Below are 17,401 nucleotides of genomic sequence, written 5' to 3'. Positions count from 1 at the left end.
CAGGTGAATAAGACAGACCCCCCTTTTTTTTTTTTTGAGACGGAGTCTCACTCTGTCCCCCAGGCTGGAGTGCAGTGGTGTGATCTCGGCTCACTGAAAGCTCCGCCTCCTGGGTTCACACCATTCTCCTGCCTCCGCCTCCTGAGTAGCTGGAACTACAAGCGCCCACCACCGCGCCCGGCTAATTGTTTGTATTTTTTGTAGAGATGGGGTTTCACCATGTTAGCCAGGATGGTCTCGATCTCCTGACCCCATGATCTGCCCACCTTGGCTTCACAAAGTTCTGGGATTACAGGCGTGAGCCACCGAGCTGGTCTAACTTTTTTTTTAAAATTTTGGTTTTGCTTTAGGAGAATTGCTTGAACCTGGGAGGTGGAGGTTGCAGTGAGCTAAGATTGTGCCTTTGCACTCCAGCCCAGGCAACAGCATGAGACTATGTCAGAAAAAGAAAAAGGAAGGAAGGGAGGGAGGGAGGGAGGGAGGCAGCTTATTTGGGAGGTGATCCCCGGAAACACTGGCGGAGAGAGAAGTCAGGTAGGGAAGTAGAAGCAGTCAATACTGGGTGCAATTTCAAGCCAGCTACTGCTGTGGGCAGCTGAGCTTCATCCCAATAAGGAGCTCAACAGCTCTATTCAATGACTTCTCTCTATTTTCCCACGAAACATCTGCGACCAGCCGCTTTGCTCAACCTCCACATTTCTCTGCATCTTTATATAGCTTCTCCTCCTTTTATGATAACTCAGAGGAACAGATATCCCCTTCCTCTGAACAAATGCCTCCACTTCAACTCTTCATCTACTCCCTTTCTACCTCTCCAAAATCTTGCTCCGCCAGAGACCCCTCTGCCTTTCTCTACTCCCACTCCCTCTTCGTCCCCACTCCTTGATAATGCTTTGCAACCTGACTTTTATTTCCCCTTCTCTCTCCCGTGCACTGAGACTTGTGGGCTTTACTGAGATGCTTTTCCCAGAGGATCCTTCCTCAAGTTTCCGATACATGTCTATCCACCTTGTTTCAGAAACAGTCTATCATCATTCACTGCTAAAAAATTCTCATCTCAAAATGTAAGGATCATGATAGCTACATAACAGAGTTGTGGTAAGGATTTGAGGTTAAATAAACTGTCTAGCAGAGCCTGGCACAAAGAGGCAGTCAGTACACAGCAGCCACCAATACTGTCACCAAACTTAATTATTGGAGTTTGCAACCCATGGGTGATCAGAACAGAGTATGACAAGGAGAGCTGCTAGAGGCAAGAAGTGACTGCGGACGACTTGACACCGAGAGAGGAGAGAGAATAATCTCAAAAAGCAGTTCCGAGAACAAAAGAGTAGTAGTAGTTTGGGATCATTTTGCAGAACTGCAGGAAGTCGGTGCCATCAGAGTTCTTGAGATTTCCCAGTGTCTTGGACATTTGTGGTGATGGGTGTTCTTAAGGATCGCACTCTAGTTAGTAAGAAGAGCTAGTTCCACAATCATTGCAACAGTGTTTCCCTCTTGAATAGAAGGTGCTGGTTTTCAGTGTCAATACTAAACGTTCAGTTACAACTGGCTGCAGTTGACATTCCCGAGCAAAAGTGGGTGTCAAGCCCTATCTAGTAGAGGAACCAAAGGAGAACCAGCCTTGCATGGTTGGTCATCCGGTCACTGAACTTTCTGGTACAAAGTCAGAGGTTTGGGACTAGCATGAGAATAGAACAGCAGTGGGATGAGTAGACAAGGGAGCCCACACACAGACCTACAGGAATGTACGAATGAAGTACATGGGCACCGAGGCATTTCAAAGCTGTGGGGAGAGGATGTCTTGATTATTTTATGATTATTATTATTATTTTGAGACGGAGTCTCGCTCTGTCGCCCAGGCTGAAGTGCAGTGGCCGGATCTCAGCTCACTGCAAGCTCCACCTCCCGGGTCACACCATTCTCCTGCCTCAGTCTCCCGAGTAGCTGGAACTACAGGCACCCGCCACCGTGCCCGGCTCCTTTTTTGTATTTTTTAGTAGAGACGGGGTTTCACCATGGTCTCGATCTCCTGACCTCGTGATCCGCCCACCTTGGCCTCCCAAAGGGCTGGGATTACAGGCATGAGCCACCACTCCCAGCCAGATGTCTTGATTATTAAATCAATGGTGCAGGGACGATTGGCTAAGGGCTTGGAAAGGCATAAATTCCATCTGTGCCTCACATCATATGTCCAGATAAGATTCAAAGAGTTATATGTCAATCAACCAGAAATTGGAAAACAAACGCCTGGCTTATTTCACTTAGCATAATGTCCTCCAGGTTCATTCATGTGGTTGCAAATGGAATATTCCCTTCTTTTTGGGGGCTGAATGGTATTTTCTTTTATGTATAGACCACCATTTCAATAGAGAATTGGTTAAGTGATTATATATTGATACAATGGACAGTCATGAAAGTCATGTTTTAGAATAGTCAATGCTCGTATCTATTCTTAAGTAAAATAGCAGGCTACAAAAAACATAGCTCCAGGAGCTGAGCAAGAGAGTGGCCCTGCCTGCTGGGCCTGTCTGCTCCCCTGAGTTAGGCACTCCAGGAAGGGGTTGAGAGCATCTGAGTCTTGGGGCCCAGCCCTGAGGCCCTCAAACTATCCCTGCCTACTAAGGGGCCCTCAGGGACAAATGGAGAACCAAGGAGTTGCACAGCCACAGAGTCCAGTGTGCTCAGCTCTTCAGCATGTGATAGAAATAGGCCCTTGGCCGGGCGCGGTGGCTCAAGCCTGTAATCCTAGCACTTTGGGAGGCCGAGACGGGTGGATCACAAGGTCAGGAGATCGAGACCACCCTGGCTAATACGGTGAAACCCCGTCTCTACTAAAGAATACAAAAAACTAGCCGGGCGACGAGGCAGGCGCCTGTAGTCCCAGCTACTTGGGAGGCGGAGGCAGGAGAATGGCGTAAACCTGGGAGGTGGAGCTTGCAGTGAGCTGAGATTCGGCCACCGAACTCCAGCCTGGGCGACAGAGCCAGACTCCATCTCAAACAAACAAACAAACAAACAAACAAAAGAAATAGGCCCAGAGAGAGCAGGTGACCTGCCCAGGGCCTTCCAGCCCTCACACAGCTGGAACCAGGATCCACAGTCCCCAGCCTGGAGCACTGGACATCACATTTCAGGGGAATTGGGGTGCTGGGCTCACACGGGAGAGGTCTTGCTAGCTGCCAGCCTGGGGCTCACCCGTCTGCTGTCCACCCCTTCAACATCCATAGTGGGACTCACAGGTACAAGGCTGGGACCTTCTGCTGCAGACACAAAGCACACCACCACCTGAGGTCCAGGGTCATGATTCGAAACCCACCAAGTGCCCATCAGCCCTTTCCCAGGTTGCAGGAAAAACAGGACTCCAGCCCTCACATGCTGCCTGGCCACCTGCTGCTCATGAGACCTTGTCGCCCCATCTTTAGGAAGGCTTTGTGTGTGAAGACTTTTACATGCACTTGTCTTAAGGCATCTTCACAGCCCTGCAAGGTGGGTTTGATTGTCGTCCCCATCTTACAAGTGAAACAGGTTTCCAGAGTCTGAGTAGTTTTCCAAGGTGGGGAAGGGGTGATCCAGGACTCAAACCCAGGTCCTCCAACTGTCACATTCTCTGACTTTCTGGGGGTCAGCACCCCCAGTTCCTTCTCTCCTGGTCTGTCAGAGACTCAGCAGAGACCCTAGGCGGAAGCTCAGTGAGCTTTGGTGTGTGATAGGGACCTGGGGTCTTGTCACTGTCCTGACACCTTATGCTCTAGGTGGCTTTGAAACCATCCGTGTCACTTTGGGCTTCCCCAGAGGTGCCAAACCTGGCCCCAAAATTCAGCCACTCCACCCCAGCCTCTGGGGGCTGAGGCAAAGGCTCCTCTTTTCTCCACGAAGCTAGAATGAGGACCTTCTGGGGGCCCAAGGTAAGAAACGGTTTATTTGTAAAGGGCCTGGTGTCTGGGTAAGCTCTGTGTATTTTCTTACCTTTGCTTTTTGGGGAACCTCATTCAGAGGAGACTTGGCAGCCTCTCTGAAGACGCGGAAGTGATGAATGGCAAAGCTGCAAGAGGCTGGAAGCCCCACCTAGCATGACTTCCTTATTAGGCACATGGGGAAACTGAGCCCCAGTGGGTGGAACGGGCCTCCACAGGCACAGCTGGGACAAGAACCCCGAACTCTCCAGGGCCCTCTACAGCTCAGGTTGTGCAAATGGGGCTGGTCCCGACAGATGATCCAGGCTGACGCGGGGACAGTCAGACTGGCAGGCGGGGCTCACTGGCCAGCCACCCCAGGGGCAGCGTGGGCACTCGGGCAGGAGACCCGCACAGGAAGTTTCGAAACCTTCACCAGGATTTCAGAACCATTCTAGACCCTGTGCAGATTGTCTCTCTGTTAAAGAAGGTGCTTTGAGAAGCTGCAAAAGAGGCTCCGCCTTTGACCCTCAACGGGCATCTTTCCTCTAGTCCATCAGCCTACAAAGACAGGAAATTTGATGGAAAGAAAAAAAAAAGTCATGCCAAAGTCGGGTGTCAGTAACCAGGAGCCGCCAGAGGCGCCGCATCCAACCCCGCCCGGGTTTCCACCCCAGGCCAGCACTTTCCAATCTCCCAGGGCCCATCTTCCAGCCCTAAAGCGGTAAACTCCTCACTTCTAATGGCAAGCGCGAGGAACCGCACCCTGGCCCGCTTGCCCCCCAGCCCCGGCCCTGCCTGTTCCTTCTCAAACTGCGTGAACCTTCCGATGCATGGACTCTGACTGTGGTCCATGCAGACTCTGCCGCACTGCTTAACACCATTTTGCTACCATGTGATGGCTGCAGACACCGTCCTCAAACTGCAGCCCCAGAACGCAATTTTTATACTCTTCGTCTGACCTACCCGAAGGTGTCCTTTTTAAGTCTTGTTAATATTCATAATGACATATAATCCAAAGTAAATGGAAACGTCATATTTCGATTGCATTGCCTTGGCCAGACTCTCGTCTTAACAGATTTCGAGGGGGTAGGGGCGGTGGCTCACGCCTGTAATCCCAGCACTTTGGGAAGTCAAGGTGGGAGGATAGCTGGTGACCAGGAGTTCGAGCCCAGCCTGGCCAACATGAGAAACCCCCATCTGTACAAAAAAAAACAAAATACACAAAACAAGTTGGCCGGGCATGGTGGCACACACCCGTAGTCCCGGCTACAGAACTGAAGATGGCTCCCCATGTCATGCACGGTGAAAGCCACAGTCTTTATAAAGTTCTACATGTAGCTGGTATAGTGTTTCACGCCTGTAATCCCAGCACTCAGCACTCTGGGAGGCTGTGGTGGGTTTCACTTGAGCCTGGGAGGTAGAGGCTGCAGTGAACCCAGATCATGGCATTCCAGCCTGGGCGACAGAGTAAGACCCTGTCTTAACAAAAGAGATTTGGAGGGGCTGGAAGGGAAGGTGGAAAGACAGAGGAAAAGGCAACTGGAACTTAGGATACGGTCTTGTTACTCTTCACCAGGAACCCATTTGAGGTAGGCCCCCAAGTTACAGATGGGGAAACTGAGGCCCAGAGAGGTTAAAACACTTGTGTAGAATTACACAGCTATTCGATGACAGAAGCACGATTCAAACTGAGGCCTTCCAAGACTTTTTGCACCAGGACCAGTCAGCCATGCTGTTACCGACTCATTCACCAAACAGCTGTGAAGTATTGACTCTAATGTCAGCCCCCGCCTGGACCCCCGAGAGAGTCATCAGTGAGATCATCCATGAATAGCAGACACAATAATGGTATGTTAGAAGGTGACCAGCAGAAAAAAATGTGAGCATGAAGGAACCAGGTGGGCAGGTGAGGTTGTGCTTAATAGGGAGGTCAGGCAGGCCTCGAGGTAAGTGTTGAGCTAAGACTTGGAGGAGGGGCGGAAGGGAGCCATGGGGACACCTGGGGAAAAGGTTCTGAAGGCAGAGCCATGCTTGGCATGACTGAGGAACAGCAAAGTGGCCAGAGCAGGATGGGGCAAGGGAAGAACAGGGGGTGAAGGCAGAGGATCGGACCCAAGTCATGTAGAAAGTTTTTTTTTTTTTTGAGACAGGTTCTCATTGTATCTCCCAGGCTGAAGTGCAATGGTATGATGATGACTCACTGCAGCCTTGACCTCCTGCCTTAGCCTCCTGAGTAGCTGAGACTAGGCATGTGCCATCATGCCTGGTTAATCTTTTAATTTTTTATTTTGCAGAGATGGGGTCTTGCTATATTGCCCAGGCTGGTCTTGAATTCCTAGGCTCATGCAGTCCCATCACAGCCTCCCCAAGTGCTGAGTGCTGGGATTACAGGCGTGGACCACTGCACCAGCTACATGTAGAACTTTATAAAGACTGTGGCTTTCACCGTACATGAGATTGGAAGCCATCTTCAGTTCTAAAAGATGCCCAGTAGAGGACAAACCTGTAATCTAGGGCAGGTCAGCAGGCCCAGGTTGAAGGTCCCTCTGTTGGGGGCTTGCCAGAGGGTCCGGCCTTCAAGTCCCAAATGGCGTCCAGGATGCAGGGTGGCGGCATGACTCTGCTGAAGGTTCTGGCTGCCAACTCCCTTAGGAAGCCCCTGTGTGCTGGCCCAACTCTCCAGGCCTCCAGCCCATTCTCTGAACCACCTGACACCCTTTCCCGTGCATTCCTTTTCTGCTTATGTTAACCAGAGTGGGATCCTGTTGTTTGTGACAAAGAGCCCCGCTTGGTGCTCTGATGCAATCTGTCTTCCAGGTCTCAACCCAGGTGCCACTGCCCTGTAAGGCCTGCCCCGCCAACCCCAGGCACTCCCACATCTCCCTGCTTTCTGTTCTTCAGGGCATTCATCACCAAAACCATCTCGTGCAGTTATTTCTTCCTTTCTCTCACCATTAACCTTCTTGAGAGTAGGGGCCACACCCACCATTACCCCCAGTAACCCCAGGGCCTAAACCAAAGCTGAGGGAACAGGAGGCCGCTAACGACTATTTGTTGAATAAATGGGTGAAAGCTGCTGACGTGTACATTTTATGAAAGGAGTCAAAGCCATGTGTCTAGAGAGTCAGTTCTGATGATGTCGGGTCCAAGCCCAGATGTGTGTGCAAGAGCCTCGGTTCAGCTCCAGAAGACTCCTGGGATACAGGTGAGAAAGGACCCCAGGGACCACTGGCTTATCCTGAACAGAAAGGGAGAGGGGCCGTGCGCGGTAGCTGACGCTTATAATCCCAGCACTTTAAGAGGCCGAGACAGAAGAATAATTCGAGCCCAGGAGTTCAAGAAGAGCCTGGGCAACATATTGAGGTTGCATTTCTACAAAAAATAAAAAAATAAAAATTAGCAGGACGTGGTGGCATATGCCTGTGGTCCCAGGTACCCTGAAGGCTGAGGCGGGAGGATCACTTGAGCCTGGGAATTCAAGGCTGCAGCGAGCTATGATGGCACCACTGCACTCCAGCCTGGGAGACAGAACGAGATGCCGTCTCAAAAAAAAGAAAAGAAAAAAAACAATCTTACTGAGGAATAATTGATATGCACAGAACTGCACGTGGTTAATGTGTACAATTTGGTAAGTCTGGACATTTGCAAACACCCGTGATACTGTCACTACATGGAGGGAATAGACAGACCCTACACCTCCCCAAGTTTCCTTGTGTCCCTTTGGTTTTATTTGTTTTTGTTTTGGTTTTATTTTTTATTTGTTTTGTTTTGTGTGGTAACAACACAACATGAGATCTACCCACTTAACAGATTTTGAAATGTACAGTATTGTTATTCATAGGCCCTGTGTTGTACAGCAGATCTCTAGAAAGTATTCCTCTAGCATAACTGAAACTTTACACCCATGGAACAACTCCTCATTTTGCCCACCCTCCAGCCCCTGGTAGCCACTATTGTATGCACTGCTCCTGTGAGTTTCACATTTGTAGATACCTCATAAAAACGGAACCATGGCTGGGCACGGTGGCTCACATCTATAATCCCAGCACTTTGGGAGGCCGAGGCGGGCGGATCACAAGGTCAGGTGATCAAGACCATCCTGGCTAACACGGTGAAGCCCCTTCTCTACTAAAAATACAAAAAATTAGCCGGGCGTGGTGGCGGGTGCCTGTAGTCTGTAAGCGTCATCTGTAACAGACGCTTGGGCTGTCATAACACGCTTTCTAGGCTGATCCATCAGTACATGGGTGATCCAAAATGGTAGCCTCCAGGCACCGTGGCGGACACCTTTGATCCCAGCACTTGAGGAGACTGAGGCAGGTGGATCAGTTGAGCCCAGGAGTTCAAGACCAGCCTGGGCAACATAGCAAAAACCCATCTCTATGAAAAATACAAAAAACTAGCCGGGCATGGTGGCATCCACCTGTGGTACCAGCTACTCAGGAGGCTGAGGTAGGAGGACCGCTTGAATCTGGGGGCTGAGGCTGCAGTGAGCCGAGATAGCACCACTTTACTCCAGCCTGGGCGACGGAGTGAAATCCTGTCTCAAAAAAAAAAAAAAAAAAAAAAAAAAATCGGTTGCCTCAGCCCCGAATGTGAGTGGCTTTTCAGTTTGGCTCTCCAGGGCTGCTCAGGAACATTTCCTGTATCTCTTAGTTTAGCTTCTCAGGAGAGAAATGACAGCACAAGTTATGACTCATCTCCTTAAGTCAAAGGTCAGTGATGTGGTGACATCACATGGTAAAACCATGGCTATGGGCAAGGCACACAAAGCCAGACGTGTCTTTCCCAGGAAGTCCCTGGCCCAGTGGGAAAGGAGGAGGGAGAGGTGGCAGCCAACGGAAAGAAGGGGCAGGAGCCAAAGCAGGGCCACAGGACCCGAAGCAGAAATGATTCAGAAAGCAAAGACGAATAAACAGCCAATAGCAAGACACTTACAAAAAAAAACAGAGAAATGACCTACATGACCAAGAAAAGGTGAATAAATTCCACTATGGCCATCTGAAGGCTATACAGTTATGCAGCCATAGCCATGTTTAATGGCGAATAATGGTGTGGTATCTTGCAAATGTGTAGGGAACAGAGAAGGATGAAAATTGAGTTTAGACTGCATGCTTTTTCTTTTTCTTTTCTTTGAGACAAGATCTTGCTCTGTTGCCCAGGCTGGAGTGCAGTGGTGCAATCATAGTTCACTTCGAGCTTGAATTCCTTGGGTTCAGGCGACCCTCCTGCCTCAGCGCCCCACCCAGAGTAGCTGGGACCACAGGTGTGCACCACCATGCCTGGCTGAATTTTATTTTACTTTTTGTAAAGATGGGATCTCACTATGTTGCCCAAGCTGGTCTCAAATTCCTGGATTCAAGCCACCCTCCCTCCACCATGAGCCACCGCCCCGGTGTGATCAGTGATGTGGAGTTTCTTCTCATGTGTGCCTGTCTTCTCTGGGGAAATGTCTAAGCCTTTTGCCCATTTTTGAATTGACTTCCTTGTTTTTTTTTTTTTTTTTTTTTTTTTTTGAGACGGAGTCTCACTCTGCCGCCCAGGCTAGAGTGCAGTGGCCGGATCTCAGCTCACTGCAAGCTCCGCCTCCCGGGTTTACGCCATTCTCCTGCCTCAGCCTCCCGAGTAGCTGGGACTACAGGCGCCCGCCACCTCGCCCGGCTAGTTTTTTGTATTTTTTAGTAGAGACGGGGTTTCACCGTGTTAGCCAGGAGGGTCTCGATCTCCTGACCTCGTGATCCACCCGTCTCGGCCTCCCAAAGTGCTGGGATTACAGGCTTGAGCCACCGCGCCCGGCCAACTTCCTTGTTTTTGTAATTGTTGAGTTGTCGGAGTTTTTTTTTATGTTCTGGATATTAATCCCTTATCAGACATACAACTTGCAAATATTTTCTCCCATTCTGTGAGTTGTCTTTTCACACTTTTTTTGGTCTTTTCTTTTGAGATAGGGTCTCACTCTCACCCATGTTGGAGTGCGGTGGTGTTATCACGGCTCACTGCAGCCTCGACCTCTTGAGATCAAGTGGTCCTCCCACCTCAGCCTCCCAAGTAGCTGGGACTACAGGCAGATGCCACCATGCCCAGCTAATTTTTTAATTTTCTGTAGAGATGGAGGTCTCCCTGTGTTGCCCAGGCTAGTCTCAAACTCCTGGGCACAAGTGATCTTCCCACCTTGGCATCCCAAAATGCTGGGATTTATAGGCATGAGCCACCACACCTGGCCTCTTTTCACTCTCTTCATGGTGTTCTTTGATGAAAGTTCTTAAACTGATGACCATCAATTTATCTTTTTTTTTTTTTTTTTTTTTTTTTTTGAGAAGGAGTCTCACTCTGTGGCCCAGGCTGGACTGCAGGGGTGCAATCTCAGCTCACTGCAAGCTCTGCCTCCCGGGTTCATGCCATTCTCCTGCCTCAGCCTCCCGAGTAGCTGGTACTACAGGCGCCCACCACCACCCCTGGCTAACTTTTTGTATTTTTAGTAGAGACGGGGTTTCACCGTGTTAGCCAGGATGGTCTCAATCTCCTGACCTCATGATCCGCCTGCCTCAGCCTTCCAAAGTGCTGGGATTACACACGTGAGCCACCGCACCCAGCCTATTTATCTATTTTCTTTTGTTGCCTGTGTTTTGGATGTTATATCCAAGAAAACACTGCTGAATCCCATGTTTTCAAGGTTTTCCCCTGTTTTCTTCTAAGAGTTTCATAATTTTACTTCAAGTTTATGTTTTTGATCCATTTTGAGTTAAATTTGTATGTGGTATATGGTAAGAATCCTACTTCATTCTTTTACATATACTCAGTTTTCTCAGCACTCTTTATTGAAAAGATTTTTTTCCCCATTAAATGGTCTTGGCATATCTCTCTTTCCTTTCTTTCTTTTCTTTTCTTTTCTCTGTCTCTGTCTCTGTTTCTCCTGACTCAGCCTGTTTATTGAAAAGATTGTTTTTTCCCCATTACATGGTCTTGGCACCTCTCATTTTCCTTTCTTTTCTCTGTCTCTGTTTCCTTCCTTCTTTCCTTCCTTCCTTCTCTCTCTTTCTCTCTCTCTCTCTTTCTTTCTTGTCTCACTTTGTCACCCGGGCTGGATCACAGTGGAGTGATCTCGGCTCACTGCAACCTCAGCCTTCCGGGTTCAAGTGATTCTCGTGCCTCAGCTTCTCGAGTAGCTAGCATTACAGGCATGCACCACCACGCCTGGATAATTTTTGTATTTTTGGTAAAGACAAGGTTTTGCCATGTTGGCCAGGCTGGCTCAAACTCCTGACCACAAGTGATCCTCCTGCCTCAGCCTCCCAAGCTGTTAGGATTACTGGCGTGAGCCACTGTGCCCGGCATGTCTTCGCACCCTTTTCAAAACTCAACTGACCACTGACATGAGGGTTTGTTTCTGGGCCCTCTATTCCACCCCATTGATCTATATGTCTGTCCTTATGCCAGTATCACAGTTTTTTTTTTTTTTTTTTTTTGCTGTTGTTGTTTTTTTGATAGAGTCTCTCTCTGTCGCCCAGGCTGGAATGCAGTGGTGTGATCTTGGCTCACTACAACCTCTGCCTCCTGGGTTCAAGTGATTCTCCTGACTCAGCCTCCCGAGTAGCTGGAATTGCAGGTGTATGCCACCACGCCCAGCTATTTTGTATTTTCAGTAGAGACAGGGTTTCACCATGTTGGCCAGGCTGGTCTCGAACTCCTGACCTCAAGAGATCCATCCACATCAGCCTCTCAAAGTGCTGGGATTACAGGCGTGAGCCACTGCACCCGGCCTGGTTTTTTTTTCTGAGACGGAGTCTCGCTTTGTCGCCCAGGCTGAAGTGCAGTGGCATGATGTCGGCTCACTGCAAGCTCTGCCTCCTGGGTTCACACCATTCTCCTGCCTCAGCCTCCTGAGTAGCTGGGACTACAGGCGCCCGCCACCACGCCTGGCTAAGTTTTTTGTATTTTTAGTAGAGATGGGGTTTCACCGTATTAGCTAGCATGGTCTCGATCTCCTGACCTTGTGATCTGCCTGCCTTAGCCTCCCAAAGTGCTGGGATTACAGGTGTGAGCCCCCGAGCCAGGCCTTTTTTCCTATTTTTAGTACAGACAGGGTTTCACCATGTTAGCCATGGTGCAGCTTGTGCATTCATAGGTTGGGATAATACCTACCCCTTCCGGTGCCATTTTAAAGATTTCACATAATACCTTACACAAATACATATAATACAAATAGTTTCCCACTCAGGACAGTACCCAGTAGAGCTGGTGGGTCAGTAACTGCGGTTCCCCCACCTTGCCCTCTCCCTACCAACCTCCCTTTCCACCTGCCCTGCAATTCACTTCCGTGTTCTCTTTCATGTGTAACATGCCTGTGTCTTCCACTAGAATCAGCTTCTCAACAGCAGCGCTATTGATAGTTTGGGCAGAATCATTCTTCGTTGTGGGGACTGTCCTGTGCATAGTAGAATGGTTACAGCATCCTAGTCTGCACCCCACTAGATGCCAGTAGCACCCTCCAAGCTGTGACAGTCAAAAGTACCTCTCAACATTGTCAAATGTCCTCCGAAGGACAAAATCACCTCTAATTGAGAACTGCTGCACTAGAATAATGGCTACCAAAGTTTTTGCAGCAAAACCTACAATAAGAAACATTTTGTATATGTATATACACACACAGTATGTGAAAATACTTCATTAAATCAATCTTTCCCTGACAGTGTCCCACTCTGATACGTTCTGTTCTTTTTAAAAAACAATGAGTAGGCCAGACGTGGTGGCTCACATCTGTAATCCCAGCAGTTTGTGAGGTAGAAGGAGGCAGATCATGAGGTCAGGAGATTGAGACCATCTGGCTAACACGGTGAAACCCTGTCTGTACTGGCCGGGCGCGGTGGCTCAAGCCTGTAATCCCAGCACTTTGGGAGGCCGAGATGGGCGGATCACGAGGTCAGGAGATCGAGACCATCCTGGCTAACACGGTGAAACCCCGTCTCTACTAAAAAATACAAAAAAACTAGCCGGGCGAGGTGGCGGGCACCTGTAGTCCCAGCTACTCGGGAGGCTGAGGCAGGAGAATGGCGTGAACCTGGGAGGCGGAGCTTGCAGTGAGCTGAGATCCGGCCACTGCACTCCAGCCTGGGCGGCAGAGCGAGACTCCGTCTCAAAAAAAAAAAAAAAAAAAAAAAAGAAACCCTGTCTGTACTAAAAATACAAAAAAAAAAAAAATTAGCCAGACGTGGTGGCAGGCGCCTATAGTCCCAACTACTACAGAGGCTGAGGCAAGATAATAGCCTTAACCAGGGAGGCAGACCTTGCAGTGATCGGGGATGGTGCCACTGCACTCCAGCCTGGGCGACAGTGCAAGACTCCATCTCAAAAAAAAAAAAAAAAAAAAAAAAACGGGGAAACAAAACAAAGGCAGGCCGTAGTGGCTCATGCCTGTAATCCCATTACTTTGGGAGGCCAAGGCCAAGACCACGAGGTCAGGATATTGAGACGATCCTGGCTAACACATTGAAATCCCATCTCTACTGAAAAAACAAAAAATGAACAGGGCATGGCGGCGGGTGCCTGTAGTCCCAGCTATTCTGGAGGCTGAGGCAGGAGAATGGCGTGAACCCGGGAGGTGGAGCTTGCAGTGAGCCGAGGTCCTGCCACTGCACTCCAGCCTGGGCAATAGAGTGAGACTCCCTCTCAAAAAAAAAAAAGAAGCAAACTGGGTATGTGCCTTTAGAGGTGGTGTACATTACCAGCATGATAAATGAATAGAAATGAATGGCAATAGTTACTTTGGTCCATAGATTTTTGGTATCTTAACTACTTTTGGATCTCTTCCACTGAAGAGATTGCCTATTGAACATTGTTAGGAATGTAAGTACTGAAGGCAAACTGCCTGAGTTTGAATTTTGTTCTGTCCCTTGCACCCTGCCTGGGTTCAAATCCTAGCTCTGCTTAGTAAGTTCTTTTAAGGGGGTGATCTTTGAGCAAATGTCTTAGCTCCTGTTTTCCCAAGTAAATGGACACAATAGTTGCTACCTTGTGAAGGATTCATGTAATTGACCAGCATTTACCAAGTAGCATCAGTGTTCAGTTTCAGTCATTGGTGATTCTGTATTTGGACTGTGAAAGGGTTGGGGTGGGGGTGTGTGTGTGTGTGTAGCACTTAATTGCATGCAGAAAGGAAAAGATACTTTTGATAACGGAGAGGCAGCTTTTCTCTGCTTTTGTGTCAAAAGGGAAGAAGGGAGTTTGGAGAGGGATACGAATTCTGTTCAATACTAAGCTCTCTGCCTCAAAATCAGAGGTACATAGACTGTGTAATAATTTACAGAATTTCTTGACTTCAACAATCTGATTTTTAAAAATTTGCTTTTATTTTTTCAGGTTTAGACTGAGCTACAGTTAATCTGTGGCAATGTTCTGGATGCACTGGGCAAACACCTCACTCCAGCAGCTACCACTGGCAAGTTTTCTATTATGAAATGTAGGTTCTATACTAACAACTAACAAGTGTACTTCAATAATTTTCAACACTGTCAGGAATGATTGGCTTTGTTTCTTTTTTTCTTAGATATTTCCTATTATTTTGCTTAATAAATACAACCAAAAATCCCACAGAAATTAACTGAGGAGCCTCTAAATATCAACAAAATTATCACTTGATAGACTAGAATTAAACAAGCAAGTGGTTCCAATAAATGCCACAAGTGTATGAATCATAAAATAAAACATGATTCTACATGAAACATTCAGCCAGCACTGTGCAACGTGTGGCCGTTTGGGGAGGAGAATGAGATAGGTCTCATGGAAGCAAAAAAATATAAATAAGTAAAACAAAAGCTAATGCATTTGGTTTTTTTTTTTTTTTTTTTTTTTGAGATGGAGTCTTGCTCTGTCACCCAGGCTGGAGCACAGTGGCACGATCTCTGCTCACTGCAAGTTCCGCCTCCCAGGTTCACGTCATTCTCCTGCCTCAGCCTCCCGAGTAGCTGGGACTACAGACGCCCGCCACCACACCCGTCTGATTTTTTTGTATTTTTAGTAGAGACGGGGTTTCACCGAGTTAGCCAGGATGGTCTTGATCTCCTGACCTCGTGATCCGCCGGCCTCAGCCTCTCAAAGTGCTGGGATTACAGGCGTGAGCCACTGCGCCCGGCCAGCTAATGCATTTTTGTAACAGCCTGACCATCTTTTTATTCCAATATCAACTATTCTTCTAACATTAAACAATTATCTTAAAATAAAAGTTGGAAACCTACATAAAAGAAAGTCATGATTCTAAAAAGTCCAACTTTTAATCTTACATTTTCCTTTCTAGTATAGAATCTATATTTCATAATAGAAAACCTTGGACTTACCAGTGTTAGCTGCTGGAATGAGGTGTTTGTCTAGTACGTCCAGCATGTCGCCACAGATTAACTCCAGCTCAGTCTCGACCTGAAAAAATAAAAATAAATTTTAAAAAATCAGATTGTTGAAGTCTAGAAATTCTATAAATTATTACGCATTCTATGTACCTCTGATTTTGAAGAAGAGAGCTTAGTATTGAACAGAATTCCTTTTCCTCTCCAAACTCCCTTCTTCCCTTTTGATACAAAAGCAGAGAAAAGCTGCCTCTCGGTCATCAAAAGTATCTTTTCCTTTCCGCATGCAATTAAGTGCTACACACACACACACACAACACCCCCCACCCCAGCACCGCCTCACAGTCCAACTATACAATCACCAATGACTAAAACTAAACACTGATGCTACTTGGTAAATGCTGGTCAATTACGTGAATCTTTTACAAGGTAGCAACTATTGTGTCCATTTACTTGGGAAAACAGGAGCTAAGACATTTGCTCAAAGATCACCCCCTTAAAAGAACTTACTAAGCAGAGCTAGGATTTGAACCCAGGCAGGGTGCAAGGGACAGAACAAAATTCAAACTCAGGCAGTTTGCCTTCAGTACTTACATTCCTAACAAGGTTCCAAAGGCAATCTCTTTAGTGGAAGAGATCCAAAACTAGTTAAGATACCAAAAATCTATGGACCAAAAAAACTATTGCTACTCATCTCGATTCATTTATAATGCTGAAAATGTACACCACCTCTAAACGCACATTCTCAGCATGCTTCCTATTTTTTCTTTCTTTTTTTTTTCTTTTCTTTTTTTTTTTTTTTTTTGAGACAGAGCCTCACTTTGTCCCTCAGGCTGGAGTGCAATGGCGCAATCTCAGCTCACTGCAACCTCCGCCTCTCGGGTTCACGCCATTCTCCTGCCTCAGCCTCCCGAGTAGCTGGGACTGAGAGGTGACAACCTGCTAGCAGCCCTCGCTCTCTGCGCCTCCTCGGCCTCGGCGTCCACTCTGGTGGCGCTTGAAGAGCCCTTCAGCCTGCCACTGCACTGTGGGAGACACTCTCTGGGCTGGCCGAGGCTAGAGCCGGCTCCCTCTGCTTGCAGGGAGGTGTGGAGGGACAGGTGCGGGCGGGAACCGGGGCTGCACCCCGGCGCTCGCGGGCCAGCGTGAGTTCCCTGTGGGCGTGGGCTTGGCTGTCCCCGCACCCGGCCCCGGGCAGTGAGGGGCTTAGCACCTGGGCCAACAGCTGCAGAGGGCGCGCCAGGTCCCCGCAGTGCGGGACGGCCGGGCGCTGCCCTTGAATTCTCGCCGGGCCTCAGCTGCCTCCCGACGGGGCAGAGGGGCTCGGGACCTGCTGGCTGCCATGCCCGAGCCTCCCCGCACCCCTCCGTGGGCTTCTGCGCGACCGGAGCCTCCCAGACGAGCGTTGCCCGCTGCGCCGTGCCGCTTGGTCCCATGGACCGCCCAAAGGCTGAGGAGTGCAGGCGCATGGCGGGAATGGCGGGCCGCTCGGCTTGCAGCCCCAGTGCAGGATCCACTAGGTGAAGCCAGCTGGGCTCCTGAGTCTAGTGGGGACATGGAGAACCTTTATGTCTAGCTGAGGGATTGTAAATGCACCAGTCAGTACTCTGTGTCTAGCTCAGGGTTTGTAAATACACTGATCAGTACTCTGTCTAGCTCAGGGTTTGTAAATACAACAATCGTTACTGGAGAACATTTCTGTCTAGCACTGTGTGTCTAGCTAAAGGATTGTGAACGCACCAACCAGCACTCTGTCAAAATGGTCCATCAGCTCTCTGTAAAATAGACCAATCAGCAGGATGTGGGTGGGGCCAGATACAGGAATAAAAGCAGGCTGCCAGCGGCAGCAATGGCAATCCTCTTGGGTGCTCTCTGGCAGTGTGGGAGCTTTGTTATTTGGCTCTTTATAATAAATCCTGCTGCTGCTCATTCTGGGTCCACTATGAGCTATAACACTCACTTTGAAGGTCTGCAGCTTCACTTCTGAGGCCAGCCAGACCACAAACTATAGAAACTATTGAAGTCTCTATAGTGGATTTATGCATTTCTCCATTCTGTTCCATCAGGTTTTCTTTCACATATTTTGTAGTCTTATTTTCTGGTGCATACACATTTAGGAATGTTATGCCCTCTTGGTGGATTGACCCTTCTCTCAATAAATAATTT

The 17,401-nt window shown here is 48.5% G+C and overlaps 1 long non-coding RNA gene across 1 annotated transcript; it reads left to right on the top strand.

The window, feature by feature from the left end:
• Nucleotides 1-6,199: 6,199 nt before the first annotated feature.
• LOC117084264 lies at nucleotides 6,200-16,848 on the top strand. The gene is made up of 3 exons (XR_004437377.1): nucleotides 6,200-6,334; nucleotides 7,741-7,745; nucleotides 16,839-16,848. It is a non-coding gene; the product is annotated as an uncharacterized LOC117084264 (long non-coding RNA).
• The last annotated feature ends 553 nt before the right edge of the window (nucleotides 16,849-17,401 follow it).

This window comes from Trachypithecus francoisi, unplaced genomic scaffold, assembly GCF_009764315.1.
Source record: "Trachypithecus francoisi isolate TF-2019V2 unplaced genomic scaffold, Tfra_2.0 Contig00462_ERROPOS126671, whole genome shotgun sequence".
Classification (NCBI taxonomy): domain Eukaryota; kingdom Metazoa; phylum Chordata; class Mammalia; order Primates; family Cercopithecidae; genus Trachypithecus; species Trachypithecus francoisi.
Note: the sequence above shows the minus strand (reverse complement) of the source record. Positions and strands in the feature narration are given on the sequence as shown.